We start from the raw sequence: 9,718 nt of genomic DNA, 5'->3' as shown, positions 1-9,718 counted from the left end.
CTTTAACCCCAGCACTCACGTAAAAAAATAACGACATTTCGCGCTGAAATTTAGTAACAAATTGTCTCATACCAAAACTATCAGACCGATTTGGATCGGGTTTTGGAATTTCGTTTTGTAATCCTTTAAAGTACTTACGTCTACATTTATAGTAGAATTGGACAATTTCTTGCCTGTCAGTTTGACGCTTCCAAATTATCTCGATTTTCATCACTTTCTTACGTTGTTTTGGTTATTTAGCAACAAAAATATGATATGCGCAGGTATCAAAACAATTCTATCTTGTAGCAAATTTCATAACAAACAATTTCATCAGTAATAGTTTTTTCTGTAAACTGCATATTTAAGAAGTTATGTTGTAAAATGTTAGAAAAAAAAACGTAATTTTTGAGTATTTTTGCAGATTTTTATTTTTTTCTGCAAATAGCACAACTTTTTTTCTTGGCGCAACCTTATATTTTTATTGCAGATATTATTTTGGACCGATTTTTACTAATATCTAAATTATGTCAAGCAACAGCCATGTCAATGTGTAATTCTCCTGGACTAATACGCAAGTAACGGAGATTGATATAAGTCTGCATTCTGCTTCTATTCGTAGTGTTGTTTCCGGCGGTTGTCATGGTAACGAGGCGGCAAACTCGGAATTAACCTACGGCGTGGGGAATCGAATAACGCAGAAATTGAAAGAGCATCGTCTATCGCCTGCCTTTAACAGTGTATACGATACGCGTCGCCTAGTGCACAATTATAACGGTTCTTAGTTAATATTTGTTTTGTATAATANCACCCGTATGTTAAAATTGGTTTGTAAACTGCTTGATACACATTCATTTTAGTTTTTGTAGATATTTCCCTCTTGTTAATGAAGCTTTTATTTATACTATGGTATACTTTCATTGTATTTTCTATTCTTTTTTCTATTTCTTTGTCTTGTTTTCCTGATCCTTCTATCAATACCCCTAGATAATTAAAATATTGTACTTGTTCCAGCCTCACTTCATCTATCTGTATATTTATTTTCTGTTCTTCTGTTATTGCCATTGTTTTTGTTTTCTTGACATTTATTTTCATTCCATTTTCTCCTAATACTTCTTTCCACATATCTATATTTTTTGTATAATACATAATTATAGAAATGTTTCCTATGTATGATCCAGTATGTATTTTATTGGAAATGCTATTTTCCAGATGGAAAATTGAGGACAAAAAGGATTTTTCTAATTGCGAGAGACCTGTGCCTTATTCTCTCGGTATGGAAAAAAGGGGAAGTCAAAAGACAACGTGTACGTTCGAAAGTTTCGGAATGAATGGTATTCGGAGTATAAGTGGTTGTGTGGAAGTGTTCATTTAAAAAAACTTTTCTGTATACCGTGTTTACTTGTGGGGATGATTGTTTTCGAATGTACGGTTATTATAATTTATAATTTTTAATATTATTAGCGTTTTCACGTTTTATAATTTATTATGTTAAATAATACAGAGTTTTAGTATTTCAATTTATTATTCAATATGCAGTTGCGTATAACCAAAGTGTAAATCTAAACTTTGGTGTAACCAAGGTAGGTACTTATAGTTTTTGAGAAAGCAATACTTATGTTTTTTACCTGTTTAAAATGCCAGCACGAGTAAAACAGCATTCATTTATTTCGATTAAGGAACCAATTGCAAAATTCAAGACGATTGGGGAAATCAGCTGCTTCTAAAGCTTGAAATTTTTGAAAATGTGTGATGTTAACTCCTTTGCGGGAAAAATGCGGGAGATATGGAGGGTGGTAGATTTGAATAAACTGTCGTATTCCACCCTTCGAGCGAGCTTCAGGATTTCAGAACACCCCGTATATTCATAGAAGTCATAATCTTGTACCTACGGATATGCCGGAGACCGCTGAATTGAAAAGGAGGCGAAACAATCATATTCACCTACCTTTCCAATTCAAACCAAAAACCCGCCACGGTTGCGAAATCAATCGCCGTCGGCCGGGCAGAATGAAAAAGCCTCCATGAGAGTCTTCAGACATCGATCCTCACGGCGATAGCGCTCCCAGAGCGTTAAAGACCAATTTCACCGACCTTTCCAGTGTCACCCGCATCGCGACCGATCTCGCCTGGGTCTGCCATCCCGGCGCGCAGTGACCACTGCCGCTGCTCTCGCAACCTGCAGTCGAACCCCGGGACGCTTCACGATGACATTTGGAAATGGCCATTAGAAATTTCACCACCCTTTTGAATTGGTCAAGGACGCTATCGCCAATAACTCCAAAAGTTATTGAGCGATCGGTGTCAAAATTTAATGCAGCACTCCTCAAGTCGCTAGCATTATCTTACTAAATTTTCGTCCGAATCGGATGAGCCAAAACGCCGTTATACGGGGAAACGCGGATTTCACGTTTTCCGCGTTTTCAGCCGTTCCGCTCATTCGATCTCGGCCGAACCCTCCAACCACACTAGAGTATCGCTAGGTGGTTGTCATATCCAAATTCGAACCGAATCGCCCGACTACTAACGGCCAGCTAAGCCATAATAGGTTTTCACGCCTTTAGAGCTGCCGCCGAAAGTATCCGCGCGATCTCGGTCGAACCCTCCAACCACGGCACTATGTCATGCCGTGTATCTAAACACAAAATTTCAAATGAATCCATCCAGAAATAAGACCTCCGTAAGCCCTTTTACGAGGACGGGGAAAATATCACCTATCTTTCCAATTTCCCCGTCTTTGGGCCGAAAGGACCGTCTTCCGAAGGTTCCACCGCTCTGGCGGTTGGATACGATGCTCGGCAGCCCAAGCCGAGACCGCGGGTAGAGTTTTTCCCAAACCTGGAAAAAACTCCAAAATCCCCGACGCCGACATCGACAATCCGTAGAGGCCAGAGGGGAACGAGTCCCGGCGTTGATGGGGACGATGGATGATTTTGGTTCGAGATTTTGGCGGACAATTCAAGGCCCGGTCCGCCAAAAGTATGGAAATCCCACAAAAGTGATCGAACGTCTACTTTTGACGTTTACAGTACTTCAGTGGGAGTACATGAGACGGAAAGCGATACAGAGCAATTGTGTAACAAATCTTATTCATGGTAAATAACTTGTATATGTTAATTGTGAACCTTTATTGTTTGTTAATTCTGTTCAATATATACTTTTAACATATCTTCCACGGTTTGATTGAAAAAACCCTGTCATCAAGCTCAAGAACTTTGGAGCTCAAGCTCACAGGCTCGCTTCACGAGGCTTCCGTCGAGGCTGCCATTCCTCGACGTGATATTGATAGTGCTTTGCAACCACTACTCGCTTAACGAGACAACCACCCGAGGTAGCCTAGCCTGAGGTGAAGACCCTGTTCGATAGCCCCCTGCATCGAAACAGCGGTAAATTCCAGGATCCATTTGCGACCTGCGAAACCGTCCGAGACTGACCACCTCCGACGAAGATCCTGTGCGATAGCCATTCGCATCGACACAGCGATACTCCAGGCTCCTCCAGAGACCTGCGTCCCGCCGAGGTAGCCCAACCTGAGGCGAAGATCCTGTTCGATCGCCCCCTGCGACGAAACAGCGATACTTTCAGGCTCCTCCAGAGACCTGCATACCGTCCGAGGCTTGCGACCCTCCGACGAAGACTTTGATTCCGACTGTGCCGGCTCCATCGAGAGACCCGCACCTCGGTACAAAGTACACACATAGGCTCCTACGAGACCTACAATTCAGACTCCATTGAGATCTGCAAATCCGAGGCAATCTTCCTCGTCAAACTTCTAGGCGGTCACTCGTCGAGGCAACCTTCCTCGTCAAACCCCTACGAGGCATTTACTTTGTGACCCACGGGCACAAAGCAATAGTACGCACGTTATTGTGGCGGCGTACTTCCAAATTTAGTAAAGAAGTTATCCTTACTTCTAGGGCTCCCTCGAGAGACCCACATTTAATAGTAGAGTCAGTGCTTACTACAAGACGTCTACAAGACTTTCGGAGCAAAAGAGCTTGCTCCGACATTGTCGTACGGGGAAGATGAACCCCTGCGACGCGACTACGAAATCCAGTGCTACGAGGATTGGTGCCCTCGAAGGTAATACTACGAATAATAAATTAGATCGTGTGAGTATGATCAAGACTGAGCTGGACGAGACCTCGTCCCAAATCGGAGAGACCAGCGGTCACACGAACTGCCCTCACACCTGTTTGCCGGCGAAAGATCTCTCGACATTCGGGGTGAAAGAGGAAATGGCCTCTCCTGCCAACGCTATATCGATGCTCCGCGAAGAGTCTGAGGGACCGAAGATGGTGGCTCGCGGAAGTACGCGGCACGGCGCAGCCACAGCGCCGTACGCGTTGAGGTCCGCTGCTACGCGAGTTACTGGCACCATCTCGACCACCCCTCACGACGCACTCGCGGATCCGAGTAGCAACCAAGAGTTACCACGAAGTGGGTCACCCACAGATACTCGGGACGAGGTTCAACCTACGTACCAACTGGTAGGGTCCGGGGAATCCCATGAGTCCAACCACGGTTCACGATCTGGCCCCGGTAGTGGAATACTTCCGATGTCGGGTGATTCGGAACGTGAGCTAGCCGTCGGTGACGACGCTACAGTTCATTCAGCTTTTTTACGAAGTGGTATCCAGCGGGAGCAATGCGCATCGCGTTCGGGTGCCATAGTAAGCGAAAACCCCTTAGCCGACTACGTCATAGGTGACGAAGCCGGCCTTTTTTATCAAAACAATACTTGTACGTCGCCCGTCCATTCTCATGATTTCCCCCGAACATACGATCATCGCCTAAGTGGTCCATATCAAGAAAGTCTAACCCGACACGACGCTCAACGCGGAGCTCGACCTTCTTCGTCGAGATCTCCCCCGCGAGCTCGTGTCCTAGACACCACGTCTGTAGGTCATATCCACCACAGATTCCAATCGTCAGAGAATATAGTGCGACCGGGCGTCGATAGCGACGATCCCCGTGAACTCCGTGCGTTTCTGCCGCGGAACCCGGTCAAGGGAACTGACATCCCAGATCACAGGTTGCGACATGGTTTCCAACGTGGAGCTCGATTAGAACTCCCGATGCCTCCACTGAGGACCCATGCCGACCGAACACAACATTCCGATCATATTTCCCCGCATAATTCTCAAATATTAGGCACAAACGATCATATTCCTCGACATGGCGCCCAACGTGGGGCTCGGTTCGAACTTCCGATGTCTCCACCGAGAGCCCATGTCGATGAAACACTACGCGAAGATCATATTCCACGACAAAACGCTTTAAATTGTTAATGGTTTTGTAACCGTGTGTAGTATATTTTGTATATTCGGGTATTTAGTGTGCCGACTTTTTTCATTTGATAAAATACGGTGTGCCTACAAACCTCTGCTTTATTTATTTTCTTTTAACGAAGGTTGACTTCGAGAAGTCAGGCTTGTTAAAACATTTTGCACTAAGTTAATACAATTATTAAAATTATTTATAATAAAATGCAGCATGATCCTTTATTTACTTGCATTTTATTGGTTTCGTACATATTTATCCGTATACTGAAGCGGATTAAGTAAATGTGAACCATAGATTATGATGTGAACTTGGCAACGCTGTTCAGCTGACGATTTGTTCGTGACATTACATTACAAAATTTTCCGCGCATCCGGGCATCTGGCAGGGCCGCCTTCTTAGCGGGAGTTATGGGTTGATTTCCTTCATTTTTAAAAGTCGAGCAAAAATTTTTTTCCGATTTTCTGTCTTTATTAAGCCTTTCGAATACGTGGTTAAAATGAATGACATTATGACTGAATCACCCTGTATATCCGGCCGTTGGGGAGTGAATTTTGACTCACCCTCTATAGATATTCGAAAGAGTTTTAAATTTACTAACTTCCAAAGTAAAATTATATTGGGTGTCCCATTTAAAATAACCAAGTTATTGCTGTTTAAAGTTGAGAGAAGTATTCAGCAGTTTTTTGAACACCCTATACAATACTAAGTGACATCAAATATAATAATTTATAACTTCAAGGATCTAAAATATACTCTCCAAAGCTGATTTCTTAAAATTATTTTTTTATTGCTAATATTAAATTTCTACGCTATGCCTGCATTTTCACTAAAATTGAAATACATATCTCACAAACAATAAGTCCTAGGTATGCAGAACCTTGAATAAAGTTCACCTATTTTTTATGGTGCGTTTAAAAATGTAGACCATTTAAAACTACATAACTTTGATATGGTACGCTTTTCCTGGACACTGTATATTTCAAAATATTTTTAAAATCTAGCCGTAATCAACCTACACGTACCTAAATAGGTTTTTATAACATTTGCAGTTTAGTCCCTAGCCACCGAGGCGTTACTGGTGATCCACCCTGTATACCAATCATAGATAGGTAGTGTATACATACAGGGTGTCCCTGAAAAGGATGGACAACGCTTGACCACAGGTTCCTTGGATGAAAATAAGACTATTTAGCCTAACTTACCTATATGTATACTGAGATATAGCCTTCTAAATATAGAATAGATAACCTATTTTTTTCAAATAATTTGAAAACTATTTTTCTTAGAAACTTCAAATTTGGTACACTTATTTTTTTATATAAGGGCAAGGTAAATATAGAATTTGGAGAGAATACATATACAGGATGTTCTATTTCTAGTGCCTTTGCGCCACTGGCTATCCCGTAACTTTTTTGTGTGTATGCCAATGACAACAGAATTTTTGCTCTTACAAAATTTCGATATCGTTTATGGATTTCGAGTAAAATTCGCATATTTTATACATTAAATATAGGCAATAATTCCGATTTATAAAAAATAATTTATAACGAGCGTTCAAATAAAAACGTGGTCAAGTTGGTTCTGAAAATTTGGACGTAGGGCGTAGCGTATAGCAAATGAACTTAAACGTCATCTGTCAAAGCGCTATATCGCCGCTATCAATTTGAATATTTTCGTTTTAAAAAGCGTTTAAAATGGTGTTTTCTCAAGAACAAAAAGTGTTTATCATAGAGTCCTACTTTAGAAATGGACGCAAGATTGATGGAATATGGAAGTATTCTATTGAGGAATGTTTCATAGAATTTCAAAATCAATTTCCCGGCGTTGTTGAGTACAAAATTTTTCAAAGTGCAGTTCAGCGTTGTGTTAATGTTTTTCGTGAAACGGGCAGTGTAACAAGAAAAGAAGGAAGCGGCCGACCTAAAAAGCGGACTGAAGAATTAAAAGAAAATGTCCAACAAATAATGGAAAATGCGCCAAGAACTTCTGTACGTGTTTTATCACAAATGGTGGGAGTATCAGTCGGTACCTGCCACACAGTGTTAAAAAAAGATTTGCGTTTGTTCTCCTATCGTTTAACTTGTCAGCAAGAACTTCATGAAGTTGATTTTCCGCGACGGGCTGTATTTTGTGAATGGTTTTTAAACAACTACGGTGAACTTCATAATATCACCTTTTTTTCTGATGAAGCCTGGTTTCATTTAAGTGGTTACGTAAACTCACAGAATATGAGAATGTGGTCTTCTGAAAAACCAGATAACTTTTTTGTCGAGGGCCCTCTACACGCTCAAAAAATTGGAGTTTGGTGTGCTCTCAATCGAAGGAGGATTTATGGACCTATTTTTTTTAATGGTACTCTTACTGCGCAAAGGTATAGAGAAGAAATTATCGCTCCTTTTGTTAACCAGCTGGAAGAAAACGAAATTACAAACTTTTACTTTCAACAAGATGGCGCAAGGGCACATACGGCAGGCGAGACGATGAATATGTTGAGGGAAGTTTTCCAAAATCGACTAATAAGTCTCAATGCTGAACATGAATTTCCACCGAGGTCATGTGATATTACGCCGTGTGATTTCTTTTTGTGGCCTTACCTTAAAAACACTATTTTTGAACTGCCTATTCCTGATTTAAACCATCTGCAGGCTCGACTTATAGACAAGATTCGTGAAATTAACAATACCCCGAGCATCTTAGAAAATGTCTTTAATTCTTTGAGGAACAGGTGTGAAAAGTGCTTGGAACAAGGAGGGGGACACTTTCAGCAGCTGCTTTAATTTATTGTTATAACAAGGAGGGGGACACTTTCCGCAGCTCCTTTAATTGTCTGTTATTGTTATCACGATTATTCTTTAAAATAAAGTTATATAGTCATTTACGTTATTGAAACTGACAGCTGCTATACAGCTCGTTGAGAAATGAGGTTGGTCGCTATAAGCTACTCCCTACATCCAATGTGTCAGAGCCAACTTCGACCACGTTTTTATTTGAACGCTCGTTAACTGCAGCCTCAAAGCAGGGAATAATAATGAAAAAACGTCACATTAAAAAAAAATAACTACACATTTTTGGTATTAGTATTGATAATACTATCAATAAAATAAATCAACTAATAATGTAAGAAAGTCAACATTAACATTTTAAATAAACTGATATTTGTAATCACATTAAAATAATATAACAGTAAATGCTCAAAGTTACTTTCTTGTTCTTAAACGCAAATATTAGTTCTTCGAAAATTAGAAATTATCCAATAATTGTGCATTACCTCTCATAACATTAATTTCATGTTGTATTCTTTCCCATATTTGTTTTCTGTATTTACTGAAAAGTTATTTTAAATTGTGGTCCTCAACGCTTCCCAAATGAAATAATTACATGGGTTTAGGTCCGGGGATCGAGGTGGCTATTTTAAAGGGGCATTATTTCCTCTACCTATCCACCTGTTAGACCTTTAATAACCTGTAATACCTACCTGTACCCTGTAATACCTGTAACCTGTAATACCTGGTCTTTTAATACTCTATTAAAGGAACTTTTTGAAAGCCAACCTCTGCCGCTAAACGCCTTTTATTTACTTGAGGAATTTCTTCGACCCTTTCCAAAATTTGTTCTTCCAGCTGAATAATTCCGGCCGTACTTTATCCGCGATTTAATGTTACAGGAGGTAAAAAACGTCCTGTTTCCCGAAGGCGTCTCTCCGCATTAGCAAATGTTTTGTGATTTGGAGTTCTTCGATTAGGAAATCTTTCAGCACATGTTCGAACAGTAGCACAACAATTTCCTTTACAATAACCCAAAACTACTAACATATCAATTTGTTCAGCAAAATTATAAATTGCAATAAAAAACAAAGTAAGCTAAAATTAAATCACAATGACATAGAACCTTTTAATTATTATTATGAATTTGTTTCTCTGTTATATGGCACCTCGTACTAGAATGTTCTATTTATCTGAAACTAATTTAATAATATTTAATGTGTAAAAAATGCCAATTTTCCTTGAAATCCATAAACGATATCAAAATTTTGTAAGAGGCAAAAAATCTTCTAAAATAGTACTTGTTTTTAAAAATATAAATTCTGTCGTCATTGGCGGACATACAAAAAAGTTACGGGATAGCCAGTGATGCACAGGCACTAGAAAGAGAACATCCTGTATATGTATTCTCACCAAATTCTATATTTACATTGCCCTTATATAAAAAATAAGTGTACCAAATTTGAAGTTTCTAAGAAAATCAGTTTTCAAATTATTTGAAAAAAACTAGGTTATCTGTTCTATACAGGGTGATTCAGAACTTATCCAAAAAAAAATTCTGGATGTACAGGGGACTCTTACAAATACAATTTTGTAAATAAAAAATCAAAAAGGGCAGTTCGAAAATGATTTAAAAATACACATCTGCACGGCACTGGAAACTGGTCCACTGTAAAACCTGACCTGGCGCA

This window comes from Anoplophora glabripennis, unplaced genomic scaffold (assembly GCF_000390285.2).
Source record: "Anoplophora glabripennis isolate ALB-LARVAE unplaced genomic scaffold, Agla_2.0 scaffold866, whole genome shotgun sequence".
Lineage (NCBI taxonomy): Eukaryota > Metazoa > Arthropoda > Insecta > Coleoptera > Cerambycidae > Anoplophora > Anoplophora glabripennis.
This window is presented reverse-complemented; position numbering follows the sequence as displayed.